The sequence below is a fragment of the Phalacrocorax aristotelis genome, chromosome 1, assembly GCF_949628215.1.
Source record: "Phalacrocorax aristotelis chromosome 1, bGulAri2.1, whole genome shotgun sequence".
NCBI classification, from domain to species: Eukaryota; Metazoa; Chordata; class Aves; order Suliformes; family Phalacrocoracidae; genus Phalacrocorax; species Phalacrocorax aristotelis.
Window position 1 is genome coordinate 145,215,787 of NC_134276.1, and position 21,062 is coordinate 145,236,848.

At 39.9% G+C, this 21,062-nt stretch overlaps 1 protein-coding gene across 17 annotated transcripts in view; it reads right to left on the reverse strand.

Moving 5' to 3' along the window:
* The window catches only part of SOX5 (SRY-box transcription factor 5), a 722,135-nt gene that overhangs the window by 38,174 nt on the left and 662,899 nt on the right, over nt 1-21,062 (reverse strand). The gene's annotated exons all lie outside the window — the stretch shown is intronic.

Consider the following 21,062-nt stretch of genomic DNA (forward strand, 5'->3'; position numbering starts at 1 on the left):
CTGGAGAGCACTTTCACTTAAATTCAACCACTACTACTCAAATTGGGCAAACGTGTTTGCGTGAATGGGTTTTCACTCGGGTATTTTTGTTGGTCTTTTTTTTTTTTTGTATTTGTGTTTTCCTATAAACTTCCCAGGCTTAGAATTCCAAGCACAAAAATATAGGAAATAAATAATTTTCTCCCACCGCAACAAGACAGCAGGAAGAACCTGCCATTTCTTTCCACAAAATTTTAAACGATAACCTGTATAATTCTGCATAAGCCCCTAGATTTTTTCGTCTTCTGCAGAGATGGACTTTAAGATTTCAGTAATTATTATTATGCAAAAAATAGAAAAAATGGGTGACATTTTTTGAAGGGTAACTGGAATTATTCCTAAACCTGGCTTGACTACACATAGTAACAGACAGTGCTATGAAACACATTAAAATTCTAGGTCATGTATTTTTGTTCAACCAAAATAAAGTACAATAAGGGAAAAAAAACACAGGGAAGGGAGAAAAAGCTTTTCAGCAAGGCAGATATTTTAGAAGTGATTTTAACTGACTTTTAAATAACCAGAACTAATGGATATGGTATTAGATCCAACCATCACTTTATTAGCTTAGCTTTCCTCTGACACTGTGACTTAGGAAAGCCATCCTTTAGCTACAGGAAGTGTTAAATCACACAACTGGGCTTCGGCTCCAGACACTGAAGAAGCCGATTCTGATCTCCCTACGTTGTAAGTACATTCACTGTTACAGCATTATTCCTAACTTACAGCAATGCAAAGCTGACTGGAATTAGACTCATAATGTTTGAGTGTTTTACTGTTACCACTAAGGTATCTGTAACTACTGCCATATAATACTGATTCTTCTCCACAGAGGGTGGTGTGCTGCAGTAAAGAAGGAATTTTATAGTTGCCTGTTGGTTATGGAAGTATGATGTAGATGTACGTCTCCAAACGCAAGACAATTCACTGCGCTGAGTGACAAGCACTGTCATACAGCTTTTCTATTACCTTAAAGAAGCAAGCTCTGAGCAAAGCACTTTTGTTATATTTGATGTTTTCTACACTTTTTTAACAGTCATGGTTAAAAATAAATTAAAGCTTAGCAAACAAATCTATTAGGGACATTGTGGACAAAGCTGCTATCCTTAAAGTGGTATTTAAGCCTTTCTAGGTGCAACTTGTGCGTAAAATTAAGGGGAGGAAAATCAATGCATAAAACTGATTTAGGAGCCTATATTCTGTATTCTTAGGCACACAGGAGGCAGAGTGCTGCTGATCTTCTAGGAGACTTAAGCCTCAGTGTAAGAAACATCACCAGTTCAACCAGCATCTGACATTTTAAGAAGGTACTCATTACTTTACAGAAATACAAATTAATCTGTATTAGAATACAACAGATTAACATATTAGTCAAATGGAAGGGGACTTGCTCTGCTGTTCCACTGATTTCAATTTAAAAAAAAATAAAATCCCACAACAGTGCAACCATAATTTTGTAAAGTCAGTATTGAGATAGTTGCATAAAAGTGTAAGTACAAACTAGCCAACGAACCAACCAAACACAGCGACTCTGTGCTGGACAAGGATCCCTGAGGAGCAAAGTCATCTATTTGGAAGACAGCATCAGAAGCAATGTAAACCTGCCCAAACACTTGTTTTGGTTCAACCCAAGATAGGTTAGTTTCCTTGTATATTCAATTCTTGACCTGTGTTGTAAGTCTCAACAGAAGGGGCTGATTAGTTTCAGATATGGTAGTAAAAGCTGCATTGTGCTTTCTGGCCACTGGAAATCTGACCAAGACCATCACTTCAGTTCACACGGAGCAGCAACCAGTCCCTGATGGGAATGGCTCTCCCTCTCTGCAAGGTCAGCTTGGATTCCAACCTGCATCCTTGTGCTGGAAGGGTTTTTCTCAGACTCATCCTTTTGACTCAATCCCTTGGCTATCCTGTCCCTATAAAGCTTATTTCCTTCCCGCTCTCACTCCTTCTCCCTTTCCTCAGTTCTTCCGTTCACCTTATTTAGCCTGGTGTGAAGGCAAGGTCTTGTCCAAGTCCACTATAGAACAATGGTTTTGGTCTCATTTAATGCAAGTTAGAAATGGGGGAGGTGTTTTTTTCCTTTGTAGGCATCCAGCAATGAAGCTGTCTGCGCTGTAACTATTCTTGGTAGTAAGAATGCTCTTCTTCATTCAAGTCAGCACAGCCTTCTCTGGAGCCGAGAAGTATAAGGCCTTGTGGAAATAATAGAAGTCGACAGTTCCAGAGCTGATAAATGTCATTCCAAATTGCCCCTTCATTCACTTTCATTGTGTGTTCAGGCTAATGGTAAATTAATCAGAGGTCACAGAAGCTTGGTCCTCATAAAGGGGGATAAGCAAACAATTTTAAGCTATTATATATATTTACAAAATGATATTACTTTACTGCTTGGTCTTCACAATATTTTTACTTCTGTTATTTCAAAGAGCATTCTCAAATCCTCACTGGAAGTCAAATACATTAAAAGTTCAGTCAGAGAGTTTAGAAATCCTACGTTGGATCATGAGTTGATAATAATTTAAGTCATTTCCTTTACCACAGTGGAACTACACTGATTTATTCCACAGGAGTCTAAAAAATACCTGGGAGACAGGTAATAATATACAATTGTGTTAAGTGTGAAGACGACTGTTAGGATCTTCACTCCTATACTCAGCGAGCCATTTGCTCTTTTTCCTATCTGCAGACATAAATTCTCTGCTCTTCCAGTTTAATCCAAGAACTGTACTGACTTCGTTACTGATTTGTGCCTGCATAACCAAGAGAAGAATTAGATGTTGGCCTACCTTTATTTTTAACTATAAAATCTCTCGGCTAACATTCTGCCGTATTATAGCTTAGCAGGCTTCACTCTCAGTTATATCAAGGCTGTGTATAAGTGCAGCATGACAGCTCGGGCAAATAAGAGTAATAAAAAGAAAAAAAATAGATGTAGCATGTTCACTCCAGGTAGATGGTATCTTTCAACAGCCAGGAGATTCGATATTATACAGTGTGATCACAGAATCTAGAACTACTCTTGCACTTAGTTTTTATTAGAGAAAGCTCAGTATTGATTGGTCCCTGTCTTTTGTTGACATGCAGTTATTCTAAGATGCCACTGATAAGGGGTTTTTTTTTTCAAGCCAGTATTTTTTAGAGAGTTAAACAAAGTCAAACATTTATTTATATATCAGCCAAAACGATTAATGCTTAAACCAGAGGACGTTAAGACCCAAAAGGCTTGTAATAATATAAACACAGATGTGATGAAAGTAAAATACGATCTCAATTAAAGGTTATGAAATGTTTCCTTTAAAGTACTGCATTTCTCTAACAAAACAAAACACACACACAAAAAATATATGTAGAGAATAAAGCATAAGCGAAAACACATGACAGAGGGCTAATAAAACGAAGTAACCACAGCAAGAGCAAAGCATTCATAAAGAGATTCCCATCCCCTGTATCACAGCAGTGTCAGAATAGTCGCTATTTTAGGGAGAGATGGTAGTTTGCTTCCCAGGACTGGAAGACTGTCATTAACCAAAACTTTGGAGCTCAGGGAACTTCAAATTCTTGATTTGCTCTAGATGTTTTCCCAGATGATCTCTAGGCATTTGAGGGAAGAAAGAAGAATCTTTCATCTACACCAGAATTTGGGGTGTAAACAAAATATTCAAGAGCTGTATTTTGTCACTCAGCCTAGATTCATACGATTTTGAGGATTAATATTTCAGTATCAGACACTGGAAATCTCCAAATGTAAGTGCCTGACAAGCAACTTTAAACAGAAATAGTGCTAGTAAGTTCAGTGTGCATCACAATGTTTTTATAAGATATGTATGGTCCTTCGAAAAGGTATAATGCTAATAAACACATAAAGTGTTTATTAATATGGGAGGAAAAAATGAAAGAGAAAGAAAAGGAACGGGTTTGTTCACAGTCATAAAGTACCATAGCTGCAGAGTTTCAGACAGACCCAGGAACTCTGACTCGCAGTCACCAATGTGGCAAATAGTTGGCTGAAATGGTGTTTTTTTCTAATCTTCCAATCGTGCTGTCTCTATTTACTTCCTCCTAAGATGAAAGGTTAATTTAGCTCTCTGGAGAATGTATATGGAAAAAGAAGGGAATAAAATCTGATTTTGAGAATCTCTCTAAACCGTTTATTAAAAATGGCACTATTTCAACACCAAGAGCTGAATAGAAGATTGATAGCCCAGGCGAATGAACCAGTCTCAGAGAAAGAAAAAAAAGGGGGGTGGTGGGGAAGAACCCAGACGATTCATTTGGATTTCATAATCTCACTTCTTTTCACAGATTTTAAAGATTGGTATAATATTAAAATACAGTTACTGAATTATTGTACTGTCATTTAAATCCAAGTGCTGTATCCCACTGTGGCATGTGCTGAAGGTCCAGGTTGCATGGTTTATTACAAAATCATGAACTACTCTGTGGATCATCTGACTGGCAATACAAATGTGCTTAAATGACCTGGCATAAGCACAGCCTAGCATGCTCTACTAAAGAGGCTTTTCATGACCTCTGGGAACACATTCGCCACATCTTGCTGCCTATTTAAATGACCTTGACAGTACAAATTACAGCCAAATGAGTTAAAAATACCAAGCTGGAAAGGGGGTTTCTAAAAGAATGCCTCTGCCTCCTCACTAGAAACAAAGCCTCATTCCCCCACCCTGGTTCTGTTTCATGGAGCTCTTCATTTCAATGGAAATGCAAAATATGGAGCACTTACTGGCATGTCTAGGGCAGAAGACAATGATGCTATTGTAGCCCACTGAACAATGCAGCCAGTCAGTGGCTTATCCATTCAGTCTCTTGCTCATCCAGAAATGTCTAACCAAAACATATCAGAAACCCAGGTGCAACAGCATCCTTTGGCATCACTGTCCCTCAAGCCTACAGCTGTCCACACACTTGCACAAAGATACTGGCAGCTTCCTTCACATCCCTCCCCTTCCTCTGAAGCCACTCATGGTGAAATTATCAATAGTGATAATAAGAAGCCGAGAGGTAAAGGCAGTTGTGAAACATGTTGTATAAATGAATCATGCTGCTGATATTATCCTCACTGATGAAATAATTGTATTAAATTAAGCAGGGATGTTCACATGACAGGATGGGTGAATTAGATAATGCTCATCTGCAGCTGTACCTCCTCCTGCCACATTCTCAAGTTTTGATTAAGAATAATGTGTCCCTTCCTGCAAAGGTGGAAATTTCTCTAACTGTGTAGAAAAAGAGATGGAGACATATAAACAGGCATCTTGGTTATGATATGATAACAAACACAACAGAATTGTTCTTCACGTTCAGAGACGTTGGTTTATCCTACTCTTGCCCACGAGTTTCAGTGCCAAAAGCAGAAGGCAGAACTAGGCTCTTGTCAGAACGGAAAAGAAAAGGCACCAAAGACGAGGCAGAGGGCAAATATTAGGAAGAACTGTCTTCTTTCCTTCTGACCCTGCAAAGTACACAGACTTTTCCTTCTATGATAGATAGCTGCAGAAACGCCTCAGCCTGGATTTCTATCTATACCCAGAGCAGATTTTTTTTAAGGTGTTGCTTTGCTGAGTGTCTTTTCCTGAATGTGTTGCTCTCAGAAGGCAGACGCTTTCTGGACTCAGTGCATGTTACCCAACCAAAGTTAGTATTTCCAGGCTTTACTGATAGTGCCCGAATACTCCTATTCATGGGACTCAAAACAAAGAGGGGAACTGAGCTGCCTCACATGTGTGACAAATACACTTTTGTTCTCTCATTTGCTTATTTTAGGGGACTACTCAAGGAATAAATTACTCCCAAATGCTGATTTATACACTGGGAGTATTCTTGAACAGTCTCCATTCCTGTTCATGGGGAAAAGCGGTGCAGGAACACAGCAACTTAATTTGTTTTGTACTACCAGGGCCAGAGAGGATTTTTTCCAGTCCTTTTTTACAACACTAGGGGCTCTCGGTAAAGATATTCTCTGGGGACTTTGTCCTCTCAGAAAAGATCCCTAATATCTTCCCTTTTCATTTTTCTTTACAGGAAGCCTAGCTGCCAGGAAAGAAGTCTGCAGTTACAAAGACTAATTTGCTGCCCTGGAAACCCAAAGCTTTGATTTTTGTCTAGTCCACATGTTGTCACAGTAAAATAACAGAGCTGCTGGGTAGTTTTACCTTTGTATTTAGCACTGTTGTTTCCCAAAGTTGTACGCAGAATGCACAAACAGATATAGGAAGAACAAAAGAGGAGCATGCAAAATGACCTGTCTATATACATGGAAGGCCCTAGGAGCTGGATGCCTTCCCGTACTCCCTTCAACCTTTTTATCCGATGCACAGCATTTACTCTGTAGTATCGCTCTATTCTACAAGCCACAGAATACAGATACTGAAATAACAGAGGACCAAATACCGAACAAGTCTAGGATTATTTTAGTTGTCCAGCTAGCTCCAGGCATGGAAGAGTGTGGGCTGTTCCAGCTGCAGGGCAATCTAAAAGTGGTGTCTGTGGAGACAGCTACGTAGCTCCTCTTCAAAGTCTACATCCAACGATGACCTGGGGCAAAGGCGTTAATTTTGTCTAGCAGCTGGTCAGAACTCTGCACACAGAACCCTAAAAGCAACTCTTTAAAACTCTTCAGGAAAGACAAGTGCTGCACTGGGACCAAGCCCTCTGGGGTCTCGTGGAGCTCAAGGCAGGCTGTTTGGCCAACATAATATACCAGGGCATGCAGCTTAGCAAAATGAGCAGACTGATACGTGTTTACCCCAAATTCATTCATCTAGTTTCTCAAATCCTCAGAGAAGCATCCTCCAAACCACACTTCCAGCTTCTGGCTGGCTTTGGACTGCCAAACCACCCACCATCCTTGTGAAGTATCCTGGTAATCTCTACAGACAAACAGCACAATGTGTTTGTGAAAGTGGCTGCTATGAGATTTCTAGGCTATTTTCGCTTGATCATGAGTTTTAAGTCACACCAACCTCTAGGGAAACCTGACGACATGGATGCTTATCCTAACTCAGATCCAAACTTCAAACATTCATTTTCATCCACACAAAAGTAACTGACTTATTTCTACTGCTGTTATTCTGTTTGGGCATTTGCTCTTCTGTTAGACTGAAACAAGCAGAAGTGAGAGTTGCTCACCAGGCTGCTTAGGACCCAGTATGTGGAATTTCAGTACAGCATGAAACAAAATTGCAGGAACAAAGATCTTTTAGCATTTGCTTGCACCTCATGATGAAAAAGCTCCTTCTCACTCTGCGTCTCTGAGTGAGTGAAAATTTAACTCCGTAGCCTCACTTACAAAAAAGCCTTCAGCGAAGCTTGTTCTGAGCAAATCCTGCCAGGTTTGGCCTGAAATGAGAAGGGTCCATGCTGAGTAAGGATACAACATGAGCCAGTAAAGGGAGACTGGCGACTTGGGATTCTACTAAGTCCATACTTTGTGCCAAACTTGGGTCCTGTTGTTAGCTTTTTGCTTCTAATAATTATTGTTCAGCTGTATTTCTCACATCACTGCTGTACCTATTTATTTGGTATAAAGCTATTAATGAAGCACTTCTCTAAGGCGGCTCAAGTCAGCTGCTAAGCAGGAAGAGTGACTTAGGCACAGGTCGAGAACGGATTGACGCAGATACTGCAAATCTTCAGGGGAACACAACAACTGATTTTTCATGTTTTTACCCATGCAAATCACTTCACAAGGGCTAAAAATCATTAGAGAGGATTGCAAAATTCTGGGGGACAGGAGGAGAAAGGATTCTTCCTAGAAAGAATGCTTCTTCCAAACTGCCCCTCTAAAATACATAGCATGTAGTAAAGTGCAAGAGGGGGAAAAAAACCCAAACTTCTCCAGGGTACCACAGGAACGTTAATTAATTAAAGCTCATAATTACTCTGTCAGCTTTTGCCTTATTTTACAAACAGGAAGAATAAGGCACAAAGTGGCTAAATGATTTGCCTATTCTCACACAGTGAGTAAACAGCTGAGTCATAAGGAAGAGCAGAGCAACCGCCACTCATATTCAGACCAACGTTTTGGGGGTCTTTGACACTGTACTGAACCTCCCAAATGTCCATCTGCTTCAAAAGAAGGTGCAAGAAAAGGCAGGTAGTTGTCAGTTTGATCTCTGGCATGTATTCCTGAACTAGCACTGGGTAGAAACTGGAGTGGCCTGTGCCCTGAAGCACGATGCCACGTAGCTTGGGTCTTGGTTAGATTCTTTTTTTTTTACATCCTTGCTACATAACTCTGTCCCAATAAAACTCAGAAGTTTAAACGTGTGGTGTCGTGTCGTTAATAATGCACTCTCCCATCCATAACAAGGCTGTTTAAAAAGTGGAAATAGGCATTAGACTGGATTTCGATTGCTGCCTAAATTGAACTTGGAGTCACCACCTTCCAATGAATAATCCCCAGTAAATGTTAAGCAGAATGAACAGCAATGAAAACAACAAAACCTGAAAGGACGGGGAAGGACTTGGAAGGAAATAAAACAAGGACCTGCAAAGCCAAACAGCATTACAAACTGGTACATTTTAAATGAACAACAAGAAAACAGAAGCCACACTGATCAAAGCCTCCCACCTCCTCTCTGTGGTGGATGACACCTTCGCTGGGAGCACACCACCACCTCTAACCCCACACCTGCAAAAGGAATTAATTTCAAAAAGAATACAGACCAAAGCGTACCGTATCAAAACAAATTAGCAACAGACCCCCTCCTCCTGCTGCGGTCAGGCAGGAGAAGCAAAGATGCTGCGTGGATGCTAAGACTCGGGGAGGGGGGGAAAAACCCCCAAACCAAACCAAACCAAACAAAAAAACCAGCTGTTGAAAACTTTAGAAGAAACAAGTCAAAAGAGCTTGAAAGAAAAGAGATTTCAAACAGCTTGGACAACTGTCAGTGGGCTAAGAAATTCCTTTTCAAAAATCACCTGTGCTTTCTCTAACTCTGGATATCTCTATGTAGTCTAGGTAGATTTTTTTCACAAAGAGAGGCAGCAATGTACGCAGCATTACAAGTAAGTACTGCAAAGATAACATGCACTGTTTTTATTTATAGATACATACAACTGTAAGAAAGATGTCAAGATATGCTCTGCAACCGTAGGTATGACCTGTTTGACAATTTGTTTTTCCAACTACTAGCTCTTCAAAGGGAAACTATCAACACAAAACTCATCTGTCTTTAATGCTTGTGTGCTATTAACAACACCCCGGATCACTAAAATCAAAATGATTTTGCAACTCTGTCTTGCTGGTTATTTTTTTCATTTTACCTCCTTTTAGCAGTAAGATGAAATCTAATCAGCAGTTCCAGAAACTGGAGGGAGTTTAACATACTGTAGGAAATGTTCAAAGCAAACACATGCACCGTCAACGAGTACTGAACATGTAAAAAAGAATTTGTTTAATATTTATACCCCACTCATAATTACATACGTGGAGTTAACTACTTGAGAGTACACCTGTTGGGAAGGGTGGTTCCTTTTCCCATGCCACGGTCATGCCTTTATTTATTGCTGATTCCTTGGGTCATGCCAAAGAGACTCAGGTTCAGTTCCTGACTTTCCAACAAACTTCCTCTGTGAACTTGAATGAGTCACTCATTACCTAATCTTCTTCTGCACAGGTCACTGACATCTCTGTGAAGTTATGATAAAATATTCCCAAATATAAATTTTAGTGTTTTGCACAAGTGCAAATGGCTACAGAAAGTAAAGGACCACCTCTTTTGTCTCAATTCTCTACTTATAAAATTGGAGAAAATACTTACTGTAATCTATGAAAAGGGTTTCTTCTATGCAAAGTAGGCATACATCATATATATGTTTATCTAACTGCATGTGGACACCATCATTTACAGCCCTTTAAGTTTAATAAGTACTACTGATATTATATAATTATCCTACTGAACGTATTAATCAACCTTAATAATCATAATTGAAATCAAAATATATTGTAGTTCCTTTCTTTTATTTGCTCCTGTCAGTACTGAATGCAGATTACAAGCAGAATAGTGTTGAAGAAGTATTCAGCCCCCCTTGGTGAATAGACTTCAGATCCTATTCCTGATTCACACCAGCAAAAATGAAATCACCATCAGGACCGGTATTGGGGCCAAATTGCTGGCAGGCACAATGAACCACTAATTGCTGGATTCATTAGTAAGACTCATAGTTTGTCCCCATGAGACGCTGAACACTTTCAGCTCCTTTTAAAACCTAGCATCTTAGAAATTAAAATTAACAACTGCAAACTAGTATTTCTGTTACACTGTAGAGACTCAGCATGAATTTGAAGTCAGATCACAAGAATGCCAAAAATCTATTACGTAAAATTAGGCAGATTTTTATCTACCATTTTCCTGTTAATTCTGGAGTACATGCATGCATCCATACACAATAGACATTCCATGCTGTTCATCAAGCCTAAACAATCCCTTAAAATAGTTTTTGTAAAGCTGAAAGAAGACAACTGCCTTAAAAAATACCTTTCAAATAGCCCCAGCATCACACTGTTAAGATTGGCCTATTCTTTTCAGACATAAAACAAATGTCTATTTAAGAACACATCCAAATGCATTTCCATCACTCAGCCAGAACACATTCACCTCCCAGAAGCTAACGCTGTGAGAGATGGAAAGACAGAGGGAGAGAGAGAAGAGACCTTTAGTCCACCTACTGGCTTTACTAAAGGCAATGAATCCAGCCCTAGCTCATTTCAAGTAGGTTCAGTTGTGTCAAAGGTTACCCACAAGCTATTTCTTGATGATTTATAGCTGATGTCTACAGATCTCCTTTTATTTTAATGATGACTTCAATACAGATGTTAAGACATTCTTTGTCTTCACAGAAGTATACGAGAGGGAAGTTGACATCTTAAAAAAAATTCCAAGAGGCTGATTCACTATTTCTGAACAAGGCCAGCTCTGGGCAGTTTTTATATCTTATCCAGAAGAAAAAAAGGGAGGGGAAAAAAAAGCCCCCTTCATCCTTTTCTCCTGTACTAAAGCTGCTATGGTTTTGTGACTTATTCTGGGCACAAATCCTAGAGCACTGACTCAATGTGTATGTCACCAGTTAATTACGATCAAGACAAGACACTAGGATACTTGGTAAGCATAAGATAATTTTATCGCTTCACCAGCAATAACATGTATTTATATAGCATTATTTTCCTGTTTGAGCCCAGAGCAATTTACAAAGTGAGTCCCAAATGACACCATCATGGGAATCCTTCCACCCAGCACTGACCTGTAATCATTTGGGGGTGAAGAACAGTGCAAGAAAAGCAGTAGCAAGACATACTGCATGCACCTGAAATTTAAGATGTCACACCAGTAAAACCCCTGAGAGTTGTCCAAATGTGAGATTATTTTTAGCCTCAAAATTAGTCTGTGTGTGTTGGGCACGTGAGGTTTGTGCACATGTATGCCTGTTTGGCAATGTTCATCTGTATAGTTGTTTTGAGCACACCAGCCTATCTTCATCAGGTTTGATGAAGTCCTCAAAGGTCCCACATCATTTGTGTAGAGGGACAGCGGGGTAGGGTAGGGGGATGCTCTGAGCCTCTCCCCTCAGCAGAAGACTCCAATGCTTATCCACACTTTAACGGGCACCAGGGGATCCCCTGGAGACAGGTATTCTGCATCTCCAGCCAGAGTCCAAATATTGTGAGACTTCACAAATGAAACTAGGCATCACTACTCCTGACACTCTGGGAGCATCCTCCTCATTTTAAAATGAAGGCAGAAGAGAAAGTGTCTATAGAGTTTGTTCTGCTCTGCAGACCTCTGAATATCTGTGCTATTTCCTTGCGTAGGCTAGGCAAAATGATGTGGCTGCTGTCTTCCTCACCCACTAGCCCCAATGAACTTTATGTGTTTGGTAAAACAGTGAATCTCCCAGGTATTACACCACCACGTCATTCTGCCTATTAGCTGCAGTTCACTAGGAAGACTCATTTTGTGTAGAGAAATTGATATTTCTAAGGCTGTGAAATTAAGAACTCTAAATCCAGACATGAAATGTAGTGGGCAAACAGATGTGTGACACCATTTTAACTTCTCGTGTCATGAACGAATTGCTACTTGACATGCATTTTCTAGCCAAATGTATGTGTTGAATTTCCCTGACCCCAAATTAGGTCTGTGCCTTTTATACAGAAAGCTGAAAGAAAAGGCTATCTGCACATTTATGATGAATAATAAGCAGTCATTAATTAAGTCATCCCAGAGTTTTAACTGTAGACTCTATTTTCAGTGGACACCAGAAACTAGGAAAGGAGTACCCAGAAAGGGAAAGAACATAATTTCAGAGAAGACTAAGAATATTGGAAACAGGTGCAAAAGGGGGCCATTCTGATCCACAAACAAAGCACAAAAAAACAACAGAGTTTATACGAGAAGTACTCAAGGTTTACTGAGGCAACCAACAGCTAAATTCAAAGCACATTAACTTATCACTGTAACCTGAAGTCTATACAGCTCTTAGCATGGCTAAAGATAAAAACTAATCACTGACCTGGAATGACTGCAGCCCTGAGAGCGCTAACTTTGGAAAGAAAGAAATTCACAGGAACCCAACACAACAAATTTACTCTCCAGAACTGTTATGTTTTCTTCCTAATTGTACACTGAATTAAAGCTGCTTTAGTAATTCTGTCACTGCATTACTCCCTTTTCCGGTACACTGCTTCATAGTTTTCTCTGGAGCATTTTGGAGACGAATAAGTGTACCCCTGAAACTCAACTTTAAGAAGCTTTTTGTGCCAATTTCCCATGGATATGTCATGTTGGGTTGTGTTTGTCACTATGTAACTCCTGTTGTGTTCTGTTAGCTTGAAATCACGTAACACGATGTGGCTGACTCATGACGTGACATGTCACTGCCTGGCATGTCAGCTGAAAGCCTGTACGAACCCACGTGCTACATCTCTATACAGCCATAGCTCCTAGAAATGGCCTCTTATTTTAAATCTACTAGCGGGTGCTGGCACATCCACTCAAAAAACTTTAAGGAACACTAATAACTTATGAAATACTCAAAAGTTATACTCTTTCTGTAACATCATGATTGGAAATTGAAAAGCCTATTCTCTGGTGTTTCCATAAGAGACAAGGTCTTCCCCTCCGTGCACTCTGCGTGTCCAGTTACTGAGCGATCTTTTAGACGTTTTCCTCAGAGATAGCAGTCATGGCATTATCTTATCTTTCCTTTAAAAGGAGCAGGCAAAAATGTAGCAACTGTAATGAAACAAACAGAAACTAAACTCATTCATTAGTACTAAAAGTACACATTTGAATTTCTAGTCTGGCAGCATTAGTGGATAAAGGCACATGATCAAGATCAAAATTTTAAACTGGTTTCATATATTAAATCCTATCAAATTACATCAAAACCCAAAATGGTTTGTTGTATCAGTTTGTCTGCCTCTAATGTTCTTTGGATGCTCTCAAATGTTCTTTCTGGATACTACTGAAGTACTTTTACTGGGAGATAAAATTGTAGAAAGTCTAATGCTGCTGAGAAATATTTATGCCTTAGCAGAATCACCAACATGAAGTCTTCTATGGTTTGAGACTGAAAATTAATCCTTCCTGACTAAAAGAGTAACTCACAGATTCATTTTGCTCACTGCTTTCTAAGCCTTTGAGATACATTTATACCAACCTGTAAGTTTCAGCCATGACAGCCTGGAGCTCTTTGTTTAAATGAGATCCTCACATATTCACATGACTCCACGAGCTGGGACTTTAAGGAAGCTATCCATTATAAAATCACAAGATGTAGCCACACTGTTTTGAAAAATGTGATGATTTCCATATAACTACTCTGAAACCCTCTTTTGCACCAGCTCACTTTACACTAAACAATTCAAACTGCATTCTCTACAACAAACATCCAGTTCTGAGAAACTTCAGTGAAATATTTGCCAAGTATTTCATATAACTCTAGAGTTAATATTAACCTATTTGAAAATAAAACAGATTTCTCCTCCATTCTGCTGCTAAATGTTGCCTCTCTTCCGCTATCCACAGCTACCAGGGATTACAGATTAAAATGTTTCAGATTGAAAAATTTTTAGAGCTCCCTTGTTAAATGATAATCACTCAGCTGTGGGTACAGGAATACTTACTGCAAAATATATTTCTTTGATGCTTAGTTTGAATTGCATTCTGCCTGAATGTGTCCAGAGGAGCCAATTTCAAATCTAGCATGCAATGTGGAAGCAAACCACCCTTCTGCAGACAAAGTAAGCAGTTTCTGGAAGCTGCTAGACTGATCACATTAGAATTTGATTCAATCACCTCAGAAATTCTGTGCTGAAAAGAAGTTCTACATTTGGTAAAAGATGACTATATTGCTGTCCAGTAGACAGCTTACTCATGCAGCCTATGCACTTTACCTTTGATTACTAATATGTGCCACAAAATATCCAAACGCATAAGCTGAAGCAGCAAAAGGGAAGATTTAATTCCTGAAGTGCAGTACCTGGTTCCCTTCTAGAAGGATCTGGTAGAATGAGAGTCCTCTGCTCCATTCCAGGCTGTCTCCTAGTCCATGAAATAGATACATTGCTACAGTACAATCATTTTGCACAAGCCTGTGCTCCTGGAATAAACACATTCCTTGATTTGGAGAGTCTAACAGCTCAGAGTCTGAAAAATAAATCTCTGGAATAAAGGATGACCTTTACTTAATAAGAAATTCTTATAATGAAGGAAACTACAAAGTAATCTGATATTGGCATTGGCTGGTTTGTTATCTATATTCAACTTAGAGCTAATATTGGTCCTTCATCTTTGCAGTGTTGTGATACTCAGCAGCCCCCAGTGAAGAATGCTATGTCCCAATCTGAGCTTCACATATTTCTCCCTTTCCTCAGCAGAAAGACCTTCTCCTAAATATTTATCAATTCTCCTCATAGAACAAGCCTGCCCAAATGTGAAGATGATCAACAAAAACCACTGCAACCAGAAAAATTTAATTTTTCCCTGTCTCATTAAGCAGCTCCAGACTCCATGCTCTCCTAAAGCCCCTTTACTGTTACTCTTTACGACTCCGTGGCCAACTGGCAACATCAGCCTAGCAGCTACCTTAGTGGCAATAAAAAACCTTGACTTTTTGATAACTGATTTCTTGTTTTAGACTTTTCCAGTCTCTTCTTGCAAAATGCTGCTCTTTCTCATTCAAATTCTTTGTTACAAGTGACACTAGATGGGCAGTTCTGTCAGAAAGCTTCTGAAGAAGTCAATGCTTAGGTATTTCTAAGTAACAGAGCAAGATGCAGAACAGAAACAAAATGTCAGGTCCCAGCACTCCGGAACACTGGGGGATTCTGTAACTCAACCTGGCTTTAGTAGCTGCCTCCTGAAAGTAATAGTGCCTGGTGTAATATCCTGGTCTTCAGTATGAAGCCAACACTGTGGATCATTTAATCAGAAAGAATGAAAACTACTGCCTGCTGCCCACCCCACCAACTTTGCCACAAGGGAAAAAGTGGGTGTTTTATTTATTCATACCAGGTAAGGAAGGCACTAGCATCAAGGAACAACAGTGAACTAGTAAGAAGCACTGCATGTTTGTCATTATCACTTTGCTTTACATCTCTTGTTTCGCTGTCTGATTTCTGAAGACCTCTCTTTCAGGGATACAGCAGTCTTGCTTAATTCCTGTATTTCACTTTTGCTTTGTGAATTTCACTTTGCTCTGTGTATTTCAGAGGGTTTTTTTCCCCTCTTTTCCCTTTTTTTTGTTATGTGTTCTGAGTTGTCCTTATAAGAAGTGCCGACCGAGCCTGACAAGGGCTGACTGGCTGGCAACTCCGCTTGAGAGGCAGGCCTCTGCCAGAGAGACATGATATCAGGAAACAGAGCTGTGGACAGTTATCTGAAAAAGCATCCTAGGAGCCCCTCCATGTATCTCATTTATTTTTAGGAAAGTAGGGAGGGGTGGGAGGCAGACAGAATGCTGTGCAAGTCCCTACTGCTGCTGCTTTTTAGGTACTGCTATTAACATTGGTTTTATTGTTCAGAACACATTCTTTATTTGAGAAAAGCATCTTAAGAAGTTCCATTAATACACATCACTTCATTGTGTTCCAGCAAATGGTTTAAAAAGTCATTGTTTATATTCCTGGATGTCATGTATAGGAAGAGCAGCAAGGAAGAGCGAAGTAGTTTCAAAGATTCTGTCATCGACTCCACATTTTGCTATGTGGGATTAAAAGCATGGGCAGCAAAGGAAAAAAGCTTCTAGGTAAAGAGATAATTAGCTACAAGGTCTCCATTAAGAATGGACGGGGATACTAAAGAAGTAGCATAGCACAGATAAGTTAGATGAAATCTCAGTTTATGGCTCCCTATACATCACTGCATCCATACTATAAACTTTTTCTTAATTATCTTACAGATATTTCTAACCTGTTTGATGCGCTGACAAGGGGATTGGGAAATGCAAGCACTGAAAAATGTTTTGAATTTACTGATTTGTAATATTCTAGTGCTAACTGTTATTCTGGTGCTGAAAAGCTTAATAGATTAATTCACAGGAATTTTTTAATCAGCGGCATATAAAGAATTACGTCCAGCCCGGAAATCCTCAAAAATAAAAGAGCCTTGCAAATCTTGGAGATAAACCTTATGTAAACATAGCCTTGACGTTCTAGCAGGAATGCTGTGTCTTACATCACTTTAATGAGTGCTCTTGTTCTTCACTCTAGAATACCTCAGTACTCTCTTTAATGAAAATAAGGATGCCTTAATTTCCTGCTGCTTGGATATGCATTCGGCAGCTGCTGAGCTCTTCAACCAATAAAGAGGACAGTAATTGCCATTAGTATATGAGGCCTAACATGTGCAATGGGTTAGTTTCAGACAGGTTCCCCTTCTCTTCAGGGAAAAGAATTTGGCCCCATCTAATACAAGCAGTCACGCCCTTTGATCACCTGTACACAGCTGTGATCAGTGTTCTTTATCACGCAGCTGTCCTCTTTATAGCTGAAGTACTTCACAGTGCTGTGCAGAACAATTAGCTCGTGTTGCCAAAACTATTTGATATCACTAAATAAAAAGAAGTGTTATGAAGAGGAAACACCAATATCTTTCTGCATTTTAACAGTAATGCATCTATCATCTGTAGAGCTGAAACTAAATCCTTTCCTTTAACGTGTTCAAAAATGGCAGCTCTGAGGGTACAAGGAATCTGCACGTCTAGTCAGCTAGGCTTCTGCAATAGTCATAGCTTGATGTGGCAAGCAAGCTGATGCGGCTATCTACATAATGGAGCTGAATGTTTTCCCCAAGATCTCCCCAGCATAAGGTTTCACATTCTGCGCTATCATACAGCAGAAGGAAATGAAGGAAAGGGAGACAAGTATACCCAAGTTACCAGAGCTGTTTAGGGTCATCACCTAAAATGAAGTTCAAATCAATAACCTGCCCGAAGTAAAATCAGAAATGTCATCTAGATGAGTGTTCTTATTACCAGGACATTTCAGGGACTGTTTCTTTCTCTTCCCTTCAGATTTTTTTTTTTTATATCATATTTTTATCCTGGGTCAAAAAAGCTTTCTTACTGAAACAGGAAAGTATAGTCCCGTCCACAGTTTTGACTGGGACAGGAAAATCCCCAACCAGCTCCCCATAGTAAATAGTTTACTTATTTTTCCTAAATTACATAGCCTGTGGCGTGTCTGAATTAAAATGCCCATTTCCAAGTACCCTTATTCTTTCTTTTGTCCCTGGTATCAGATGTATTTGGTAAGAAAGTCAACAGTGACTCATTTGTAGTTTTGTATCCAGGCTGACCTTGCCTGTGTAAGAATGGGGCAAGCACACTGTTGGTCCCTTTCTATCCTTCATATACTACAAACAGGATGGAAGACACAGCTGGTGCATGGGACAGCAACTGTAGCATCATCATCAGATATTCCTCAAAAATGGAAGAAGTTCCCCTGAAGAGTCTCTCACCATTTTAAGGTCAATTTGTGCTTTGGTAGGGAGGCAAGCTCTCAGTCTTTCAAAGGCAATTCTATTGCTGACTATAGGAGACGTGAAAAATTTTCAATCCAATGTTTACTTTGGTGACCAGAGGATCAGATAATGTAAAAATAAAGTACCATCTTCGGTTAAGGATTCACACTGGTATTTGTCTGGATATTGCAGCTGAGGAGAATCTCATTGTGTATATCCAACTGCTTAGTGCTGCTTCTGGCTTGTCTGAAACACATTTCCTTTCCTTGTCACAACTCCCAGGTGCTACTGCTGAGCAAATAGTAACATCACTGCCAGAAGTATTTGAAAAGAACAAAAAAATTGATTTGGACAATCCGTGTGCTGTTGCCATTGATGGAGACACAACTGTGAGTAGGGTTAGGGCTGAGGTTATAACAAGGTTAAAAGAAAAGTGCCCAGGAATTCTCTGCTGTCACATTTCACACTGAATTGCTCCTGTTTTTCAGCAGATGCTACAGACAATGCACTGTGCTCCATTAAATACAGAGAACCATTTAGCTACATTTACAAGCTACATTGAAAATTCACTCCAGAATTACTGTACTTGAAAGGTTACATGGGAAGGGCTAGGATATTGCATCACACAGGCACTAGATGCTATATTTATATGTGCAACATAAAAAGCAAGGAACAAAGGCAGGAATGAACAGGGCCCTGGCTGTTTACAAGTGAGGGTGATGCTGCTGTCATTATTCAAGAGTATAATGCACCTCATCTGAAGTCAGTGAAGACTGCAGCTATCAGGTGGAAATCCTGGTAGCATGGTAAAGGTCACTGTTCAGATAAACATATTCTCTATAACATTGCTTTTTTTTATCTCCAGCATGGCCCTGTACAAGCGAGAGGCTCAGACTTAATCACAAGATGGACTGGTAGGTTATTCTGCCTAGTCCTTATCTGCACCTGTGCCTCTTCTCCCCTACTTACTTGGGAGCACGTAACCACCTTGAACACCCAACAGAGCAGCAAGCAAGCATTTACATGATCAAAGGCAAAATGTGCTTAAGACAGACTTTGGAAATCCAGCACAATTTGGCAAACTTCAAAGATAGTTGCCTTTCAAATGGGCTGTGGAGGAGGCCTTGGTAAATTTGAATGGTATGATTAGCATACCGGCTGTTTTTAAAACTGCTCAAGAAGAAGCTGTGTTAAAATCCATTTCCGCAAGACACACGCATTTTCTTTTGGACAGGCTCCACTAGCTCTGTTTCTTAAATCAATTTTTCTGGCACAGACTTCTTCTTGGAAGAATGTACGACACCAGCTCAGATTCCTAACCAAAACTTGACAGAATGTGTACAGCACAGCATAATGGCATCTCTACTTCATGGCTTCCTAAAAGTTACAGTACAGGAACCTAGGAAGTGAATTTGACTATTCCAGGTCACATCTGCTGAAAGGCAAGCGAGACAACAGAAGATGCCTGGGTAGTCTGCACAATGTTCAAACACTGGTGAGGGCCACTGATAAAAGGTTTGCCAAAACAGGAGTTGCCAAGGTCTTAGAGGAGTTTCAGGGATGTGTTCAAGCCTTACTAGATTTAAAGGATGATCCTTGGCAAACTCCCCCTGATGCTTCTCAGCATTTCTAGAGCCAACAGTTGTTCCATCTGCTGCTGAGGCCGACTTTGAAGAATCCTTGCAAAGAGCAGCAAACTAACTTTAACACTATACAAGAGGGAAAAAAACACAGCTTTTCAGAAGTGACCTAGATGTTTGCCAGTAGCTTGACACACTCTCAGGTGAGGCTGTCTCCTTGTCTCCAAACACTTGAGCGTATTACCAAAGACGCGCCACTGTAAACTGTGGGCTGAAAATAGAGATTCAGCAAACAGCATCTATTGAAAGCTTGTCTAAGGCATTAACTGTTCATCTGTGGAGGTCTGACATACAGTAACAGTGAGAAAGACCACCATGAATTAACTTCATGAACCAAGTTGCTGCTGGGAAATTAAAAAAAAAACAACTAAAAAATGGCTGTGAAACCCAGACAGATACTCCCTGACAGCAGCTAAAAAAATTAAACTAAAAATCAGCAAACACCATAAACTTTTGGAACTGTTGAACACAAACAAGCTTTGGAAAAGCAAAGGAAGGTTCACACAGACACAAACGAAGGTGTTTAGTTTCAACACATAAGCTTCAGTTTCTGCCACTGTGACGGATTTGCCAGCGTGTTTTCTGAGCGAGGCCACTGCACTATTGTATAAGCTTTATTCTAATTACTGTAGGCTCTATAAAGGTTTCTTTATCATTTAGCATTATAAATAATTGTGCTTCCAGGCTGGAGTTCAAAGCTCAGTATAGCATTCGCACAACAGCACAGGCAGGTCAGGTGACCTTTCTCCAATTCTCCTCTCTCTGGTGCTGAGGACAGACAAAGTGATATGTCTGTCATACGCCATTACCATTAGAACAGAACCTTGTTCTTTTATTACAACTGAACTCCGCCGGATTTCTCAGCAGGAATGCTAAGTGAAATCAATGTCTTGGATTTCCAGGCTGAGCTTGGAGGTCACAGCCACTCTATCATTTCTCAGCAATATCCCTTCTCTTTCTCTTGCTCTCTCTCTGAGCCTCCAACTGGCACACAGCAGATTGAAAACAGCATGCATCACAGGGCTCATGCTGCACAATTTTACAGCCTTTTGGAGCCCCCTTCCTTTCCTTTTGGCCCACACTTTTTTTTTTTTCCCAATTTGCAAATAGATTTTGTTTTTGTCCTACAGAACTGCAAGCCAAAGGCAGTGGAACACCTACAAATATGAAAAAGCAATAAAACACAAGGGAACACAGAGCCAATCTTGACAGCTGCCAGTAAGACGGTTATGCTTGATGTTACCAGTAGATATGGCAGTCCTTCTAATTCCACAATTGCCACAAAATACTGTGTCCCCTTAGATCTCATCAGACTTTCTGCTTCTGCACAAGAGATCCAAAAATAACACTGGGATTTTAAGTGTAGTGGACCTTGCAAGCCACTAGCCACACACAA